This window comes from Macrobrachium nipponense, chromosome 6, assembly GCF_015104395.2.
Source record: "Macrobrachium nipponense isolate FS-2020 chromosome 6, ASM1510439v2, whole genome shotgun sequence".
Classification (NCBI taxonomy): Eukaryota; Metazoa; Arthropoda; class Malacostraca; order Decapoda; family Palaemonidae; genus Macrobrachium; species Macrobrachium nipponense.
The window spans coordinates 67,844,524-67,852,533 of record NC_061108.1 but is presented as its reverse complement, the minus strand read 5'-3'; positions in this window follow the sequence as shown (position 1 = coordinate 67,852,533).

The window sequence follows — 8,010 nt, the reverse complement described above, 5'->3', positions numbered from 1 at the left end:
AATTTCAGAGCTTCCAAGGACTTAAGGTAGTGACGTTTGAACACTGTCGGCGATTTCCATCCGGTATACTTCTTTAAATCATCAAAATTCATATGCTGGAAGTAATTAATTGAGGTGGCTACTGCCCTGACATCATGTGCTTTTGGAAAGGAGTCAGGATTGGCTTGTTTGATAAAGTACAGGATTGTTGCCTGATGCCTTTAGTGGATAAAGTACCACCTTTTTTCCCTCCTAAAGAGGGGCCCCGATGAGGAAGAGGAGGTCCTGGATAGAAAGGCTCGTAAGGTTGAAACTGGACAAAGGGAAACATCTTGCGGAAGGGGTAATACCTTCCAAGGTTCCCACCTCATCAAAGGATCTTCATTCTTGCTAAAAAACTACGTTCCGGAGAAAAGTAGCACTTCCCCTGTGGGAAGGAATTGAACATGATCCGGATCTCTGGATCAAAGCCGACAGTTCTGAAATTCTTGCTCCTGAAGCTAGGCTTAAATAAAAACAGAGTTTTCCTTAGGAGCATCATAAACGAGCATGTGTCATTATCGGTTTCGGAAGCCAGGAGTTTTAGAACATCGTTTAAGAACCATGAAAACTGACGTAGGCCTGACAGAGGGCCAAGTCTAGCACATGCTTTAGGAATAGACGAGAAATAGGTATCTGTCAAGTCTATGTTAAATCCAAATTGAAATATCTTTTTCAATGCTGACTTGTTTGTCGTAATAGTGCTAGCTGCTAAACCCTTTTCAAATAAAGATCTGAAAAAGGATATAGCAGAATTAACTGTCATGAATCTGATATCTGACTCCCTCAGGAAGATTGCTAACTTTTGACGGCAGCATCATACTGCCTCAAAGTTGGAATCCCTTTTATCGGATTCCAGGAAAAGAATATTCTGAGGGTCAATATTCGCATTTCTTTTTGCCGCAAACTTCATGAAATCCATAAAGTTAGGGTTTTGAGAATCCCTGAGGAAGCGAACACAGTCTTCGTTTTGTACTGACTGGGAGAGCTTGGGACTGGGGATCCGAAGGGGACGAAGGCCCAGTTCCAGAATCATGGGGTACCAATTGCTCTTCGGCCAGTCTGGGGCTACTAGAGCCACTTGACCCCTGAATGTCCTGAGTTTGTCTAATACCTTCATAAGGAGATTCACTGGAGGGAAGACGTAAATCTTCTCCCAGTTGTTCCAGTCCAGAGCCAGGGCGTCCGTGGCGTAAGCCAGAGGGTCCAGGTTGGGGGCTACATAACACGGTAGTTTGTGGTTTGCTTGTGATGCGAAGAGATCCACCTGTAGCCCTGGGACTCTTTGAAGGATCCATTGGAACGAACTCTCGTCTAGAGACCATTCCGACTCTAGGGTACTGATCGGGATAGGGCGTCTGCTATGACGTTTCTCACTCCAGCTATGTGGGTGGAGGAAAGATGCCAACTGAATTTGTCTGCCAGGGAGAAGATGGCTATCATGACGTGGTTTAGATGACGCGACTTGGAGCCTCCTCTGTTTATGCAATGTACTACCACTGCGCTGTCCAAGACTAGCTTTATGTGGGAGTACCTTGGTGGGCGTAATCTTTTCAGAGTCAAGAAAAACTGCCATTGCCTCCAGTACGTTTATATGGAACTGACGGAACTGGGGTGACCAAATTCCTTGAACCTTTTTGACTTGGGAGTACCTCCCCAGCCGCTTAAGGACGCGTCTGTGATGGATGGTGATCCCTGGTGGAGGGAACTGAAGAGGAACTGACACTGACAGATTCTTGACTTTTGCCCACGGCCGAAGCCGGTTTCTTTAGAATCAGAGGCACTGAGGATAGCTTGTCCTGGACCTGACATTTGCTCGTGAGCGCCAGAATCTGGTTAGATCTTTTAGTTGGCTTTCATTAAGATGTTCGTACTGAAGCAAACTGGAGAGCCACCGAGGATCCTTTCCTGAGCTCTCCTGGATGCTAGTTGTGACTCAGAAATTGCTTGACTGACTTCGCTATTTCTTCCTTTGGTGGATGGAATCGACAGAGTGTGTGAGGATAGATTCCATTGAATGCCATAGCATTGAAAGTTTGACTCTGGAGTGAGTCTGATTTGGATCTGTTTATCTTGAAATCCTAGATATTCTAGGAATTGATCACTTTCAGTGTGGCCTTGTGCATTCTTCGACTGATGGGGCCCAGATCAAACCACAATCGTCGAGATACCGCTACTACCATAATCCCTTGAGCTCTGAGCTGTTGCACTACTACTTCCGCTAGCTTCGTGAACACCCGGGTGGGTGCACGTTGAGCCGAACGGGACTACCTTGAAGGAGAACGTCTGATCTCCTATCTTGAATCCCAGATACGGACGGAAGTGTCTTGCAATAGGGATATGATAGTAGGCGTCTGTAAGATCGATAGAGGTGGTGACGGCCCCACGGGGAAGTAAGGTCCGCACCTGTGAGATCGTGAGCATCTTGAACTTGTCGCAGCGGATGGCTAAGTTTAAGCGGGACAAGTCTAAGATTACCCTTCTTTTGTTTGAGCCTTTCTTTGGAACGCTGAACAAGCGACCTTGAAATTTAACCTTTTGACTTTGACTATAGCTCCTTTCTGAAGAGGTCCTCTGCGTACTCTGTCAATTCCTTGGAAGGAAGTTGACGGAAAGGTCTGGCTGGAGGTGGGTTCGTCAACCAGCTCCAACCCAGCCCTTTTGACACTATGCTCTGAGCCCACTGGCTGAAGTTCCACCGGTGGCGAAAGTGAAACAGCCTCCCTCCTACCTGAAGTTCTTCATTGGTGCTGGTAACCCCTCGACCTCCTCTGAAGTGCTTTCCCCTATTGAAGGGGCCTCCCGATCCTCTCCACGAAAGGACGCTTACCTCTGCCTCCTTGTTCGAGCGGGTCATACTTCTGAGAAGCTTGACTCTCGAAGGCTTGATTGTAAGCTGGAGAGATGGCGTATGAGGTGGAGGGCTGAGGCTGAGGGGATATCACATAAATAGGCTGTGATTGACCTTTAGACGTGGAGGGCTGGGCTGTCTGCACTAACGGCACTGTAGGAAACTTGTTGAGGGCAAGCGCGGTTGCTTCTTTTGGTAAGGCTGGAAACGTCTGGGTTTCCTTTGCCCCCCCCTTACCTTTTGGTGTCAGGTCTTGCCTTCTCCTAGCCGTAAGACCCCCAACGTCCTAAGGCTCTGGTTCAACCTCGTAGCCTCTGCCTGGACTTCCTTTACCATAGCCTCTGGGAAGAGATCTGCGCCCCAGATGTTAGAAGAGAGTAACCTATTCGGTTCATGACGAATGGTTGCCTCTAGCAGGACATGCTTCCTACAATTCGTTCTGGCAGTGGCAAACTCGAACATATCTGACTGCACCGTTTTGAGTCAGGGCTTTGGTCATAAGCTTAAAAATTGGTTCTGAACCATAAGCCATGGTTGCTACCTCAGACATAGCCATCAGGTTGATTGACCATGGCTAGTCGTGTTTTCTGTGAGTCAAATTCCGCTTGAATCAAGACTATCAGGGAGCCTGGGCAGCTTTTTCACCAAACTGCTCCATAGCACAGTCAGGTTTGAGTTTTGCCAGCTGTGAAAGTATTAGGCAAGTCTTCCCACAATTCTCCAATTGAAGGGCAGCAACGGAGATGTGGGGTCTGCTTCTTTTAACTGAGGCATGGGTTCCCCTTTCTGAGCTGCTGAGATGGTCGACCTAGCTATCTTGGTTAGGAAAGGGAGCGGGGTACTCCCGTCCATCGTGAAAATGGTAAAGGGACTTTTGAATGTTGGATCTTGGTGTTCGAACAGTCCATGTCCTCTAAACATCTGAGCCATTCTCGCTGAGCCTGGTCTCGAGAATAGAGGACTGTCTCCTTTGGTACCCTGTCATCCCTAACCATAGCCGAAGGCGTGAGCCTAGCGTAGCCTATGAAGGGAGGCTGTAGGCCTTCCGGGTAGAACTCGAAGTCCTCTATTCTTCGAGTTCCAAACTCCGGTATGGAGATGAGACCATCTTGGAAGGGGGCGTATGATGCTACTCTCCAAGGATTGTTCATGGAGAAAGCGGGCAGCGAGTCATGCGGGGGAAGCTGAGATCCGCTAGTGTTGGAGGTTGAGAGAGGCAAGAGGGGCTTCTCTTAGACCGGCTATAATAGCGTCCTGAGAGTGATCCTGTCCGACAGACGGGATATCATATGTTCCATACTCGACTTAAGGGAGCCCACTAGGTCGCCCACCTGTTGCAACAGGCCAGCATTTGGTGTCCAAAGCGAGCTGCTGCGGAGGTGGAGGGGAGACTCTGAATAGGCACCAAAGGTAGTGGAACTGGTGATACTGCCGGGGTGCGGGATTTCTCCTTAGGTTTTACTCTTTGAGGACTTTGAGCCGGAGCTAGACCCTTTAGATCTGTCTGGGCCGGATTACGAGCCGGAGACTTGCGCGAGGAAGAAGACGAGGACGTCTTCTTCGAAGACGATGACGTCTTAGTCAAGGTCATATGTTTGGACTTGATCTTAGGTCTAACCGAAGCCTCTGGAGGAGTATATAACTCATCACCCGTAAAGCCTTGGAAGGATGGAGAGGTTGCAGGGGTAGAAGAAACAGTCATTCCCAAGGGAGACCCTTGGGTACCTGCATTACTTACCTCGGCCAACAGGTCGTCTATACCTACCATAGGTTCAACATTTATATCCAGGGTTGCGACATCCGTGGAGATATCCTGGTCTTGTTCTGTTAAGGAGGCCGCCAGTTGTTGTTGGATAAAGGCAATAGAGGGGTCCGCCTCTACCGGGTCGACGTACCCAGTCGCCTTGCCTCCGGGAAAGATTAACAGAGCTAATCGCTTCTCCAGTATGTAGGGCTGACCCTTGGCGGCGTTCTTGCCAAAACCTCCGACCCAGGCCCGCAGGGTAGCCAATGCCGTATCTCTTACTGCCAGGAGCCTGTAAGAGAGGGTATATTTTAGATTTAAGAATCACTTAAAACTAAAACTTAGAATATAACTTAAACTAGATGCCTTAAGTTAAAGTAAATAACGTAAACTTAAGTACTAAAAGAAGCGGAGCAGCATGCGGAGATGGAATACTTACGCCTTCCAAAAGCTGGCTCACCAGATCGTAACATATGGTACACGTCTCATGGTACCAGACCTGGATGTCCTCTGTGCGGAGTCGCGCATGAGCATGGGACCGGCAAACTTCGTGTCCACAGGGGTCCTGAAGTGTAGCGGAACATCCCGGAATGCTCACAGTTGGTGGCCTGTAAGTGGGAAGACACATGAGTATCTTAAAGGGGGGGGAAAACACTTTACAGACTAAGGACAAAGAACTCCGTTACATGCCGGAGCTCGGAAAAAATTTGGGCATAACCCCTCCCTGCATTGCCTGAATAGGCTATAATCCCGGTAGAGATCCGGTAAAATGAAAGGGAGGGGTAGGGATGGTTTTTTAAGAAACTTCAAGATAAACTTAAAGATAACTTAAACCTTCATGCAATGTCATGCAATGAACCGGACTAGGTCCAGTGAAGCGGAGTGTAGTAACTCAGCAATACGGTACGGTTAGTAAAGACCTACTGTATGCTCCGGTCCACTGCGGTGGACTATACCCTTCCGCTGGATACCAGGGCTCGATAGGGAGGAGCTCTAGTAAGGAGGGAAGGGCGAGATGACATACAGACTCGAGCTAGCCCGGAGCGGCAAGGAAGTAACGGAGGGGGGGAAGGCCAGGGCCCCCCACAACGTACCACCCGGCCGAGCCGAGAAGCGGAGAGGTCGGAACCAGTCAGGGACTGTCGGACTCCCAGGTCCCTCCGGTGGAGGGAGAGGGGGAGAAGCCAGGCTCGGGCATGCGGGGCGAGCAAGGACAGACCGACCCACCCCCACCCCCACCCGACTCTATGGGAGACGGGAGAGGGGGGTGGGAGGGGGACTGGCAGGCGTCTGGCTGACTCGTGATCACGTAGTGTGCACTTACGTAGGCGGTAAACTAAGATACGGGTAACCAAGCCTCGGTCCCAACCAACTGATCAGAGAGAAGCTATCGGAAGCAACCTGAACTGAAAAGCGGTAGCATAAAGGCCCATAGGGCTAAACCAACTGATCAGAGAGAAGCTATGTGGAAGCGCCGAACTGATCAACGGTAGACTAGGCTCTACGAGCCGGGACCTAGGCTAAGCCAGACGCTAACTAACCTCACAGTGACAAAACATATAAATATACATATATATAATAAAAAATGAAGAAAGAAGGTAAAAAAGCAGGAGAAAAAATCCAGGAGTGTGCGACTAGCCCGAAGGCGAGTCTACGACTCAAAGCTAGTCAGGGGCCGATACTAGAACCTGGACTAGGGTCTGGATAGAAAAGCCTACATAAGGTGAAATACATACATGTATGACAACCTGAGTAGACCTAATGACGCGGATAATCAAAATAGAGCGTAAATAATAAGGGATGTTCTAGGTATGGGAGACCAAGAACGAACCCAACATGCGGCAGGACCATGCTGCCATGCTTCCAGCCCCGAGAACGTATTTGTACCTAAAAAACGGCAAATACTGTCCTCGGGGACGGAAAAAACTCGCTAACCGTAAATACTGAGTACTTAACTTAGCTGCTGCAATAGCTGCACGCTCCATTATCGAAAATCCGAAGAAAGGGCACAAAAATCACAGAGAGAAAATAACACGTGTGACTCGTGTGAGCTAACTGAAAAAGGATGTCCACCAGAGGCGCAGCAGTCGCGAGCGTGGGATGGAGTAGTAGTAGTACGAGCTGCTCTCTCTGTGGGACGGCTCCCCTCTTGGAGGTTTTGTAGTGGGTGAGATTTCTATTGGCATTTGGCTCGTGGTAGTGGTCTCACTCGCCTAGTGTTGTTTTCATACCGACACCCTCCTAGAGGGTGAGCGGAGTCAGTTATACTGACCTTTTTCTTTATTTTATTTATTCTCTGGTATGTGTTAGTACATTTACCCTAGAAATAATAGATTAAAGGATATTTCGCGCAAGCGACACGAGCTGAGCCCAGAAATATTGTTTTTATTTTATTCATGAGTAAGCTACAGTATTTAGTATTCTAAAAGGAGGTGGTCCAGAGGAAAGTGAGACTACAGTGGTTTTACTGAAAAAACTTCTAAGTACAGTCCTTTTACTAAAAACCTTTTACAGGCTCATTGCTACTTCTACACCTATACAGAAGCTTTATCATCGGTATGGTGCTACTTCTACACCTATACAGAAGCTTATCATCGGTATGGTGATCCCTATCCCCAACTTACTGATGGCATGTAATTCACCTCAGTCATACATGAACTCACATTTCTTTCCTATTGCCTACAGATATCCTTCTGCTTGTACCAATTATATGTAGTGAGTTTTACACTTTTAGTGGCCAGCATAACTTGTCATATTTTCCGTATGACAAAGCAGTTATTTAAGATATATATATGAAATAGATTCACATTTATTAACTATACAGGCAGACCCTTGTTAACAGCAGGGGTTCCGTTCCCAGCCAGTGCTGCTAACCAAAACATTGGCGACAACAGCACGAAAAACCTGCTTAACAGCGCCGCTAAAGCCCGATATCAGCGCCATTGACCAGAGATCAGTGCTGCTGTTAACTAGAAAACGTTGCTGCTAAGCAGAGATTGGCACAGAAAATCCAGTTAACAGCGTAGCTAGACAAGCACCATAAAACCGGAAAGCCGTTAACTGATGCTGCTGTTAACAGAGGGCTGCCTGTACTTTCATGAAGAAGAGTTGGTTTGGCAGTTCTCCTGTGCTCTTATCTTATCTTGTGATACTATTATCTTCCCTATTTTTTCTAGTTATGAGTGAACTTTTAATTTTGTACATGAACTTTTCCTGTCAGATATATAAGTAGCTTTAGACTCCGTCGTTCCTGACAGAAATTCAAATTTCGCGGCACACGCTACAGGTAGGTCAGGTGATCTACCGCCCTGCCGCTGGGTGGCAGGACTAGGAACCATTCCCGTTTTCTAATCAGATTTTCTCTGTCGCCGGTTCCGACAACTCCTGTTGTTGGTTC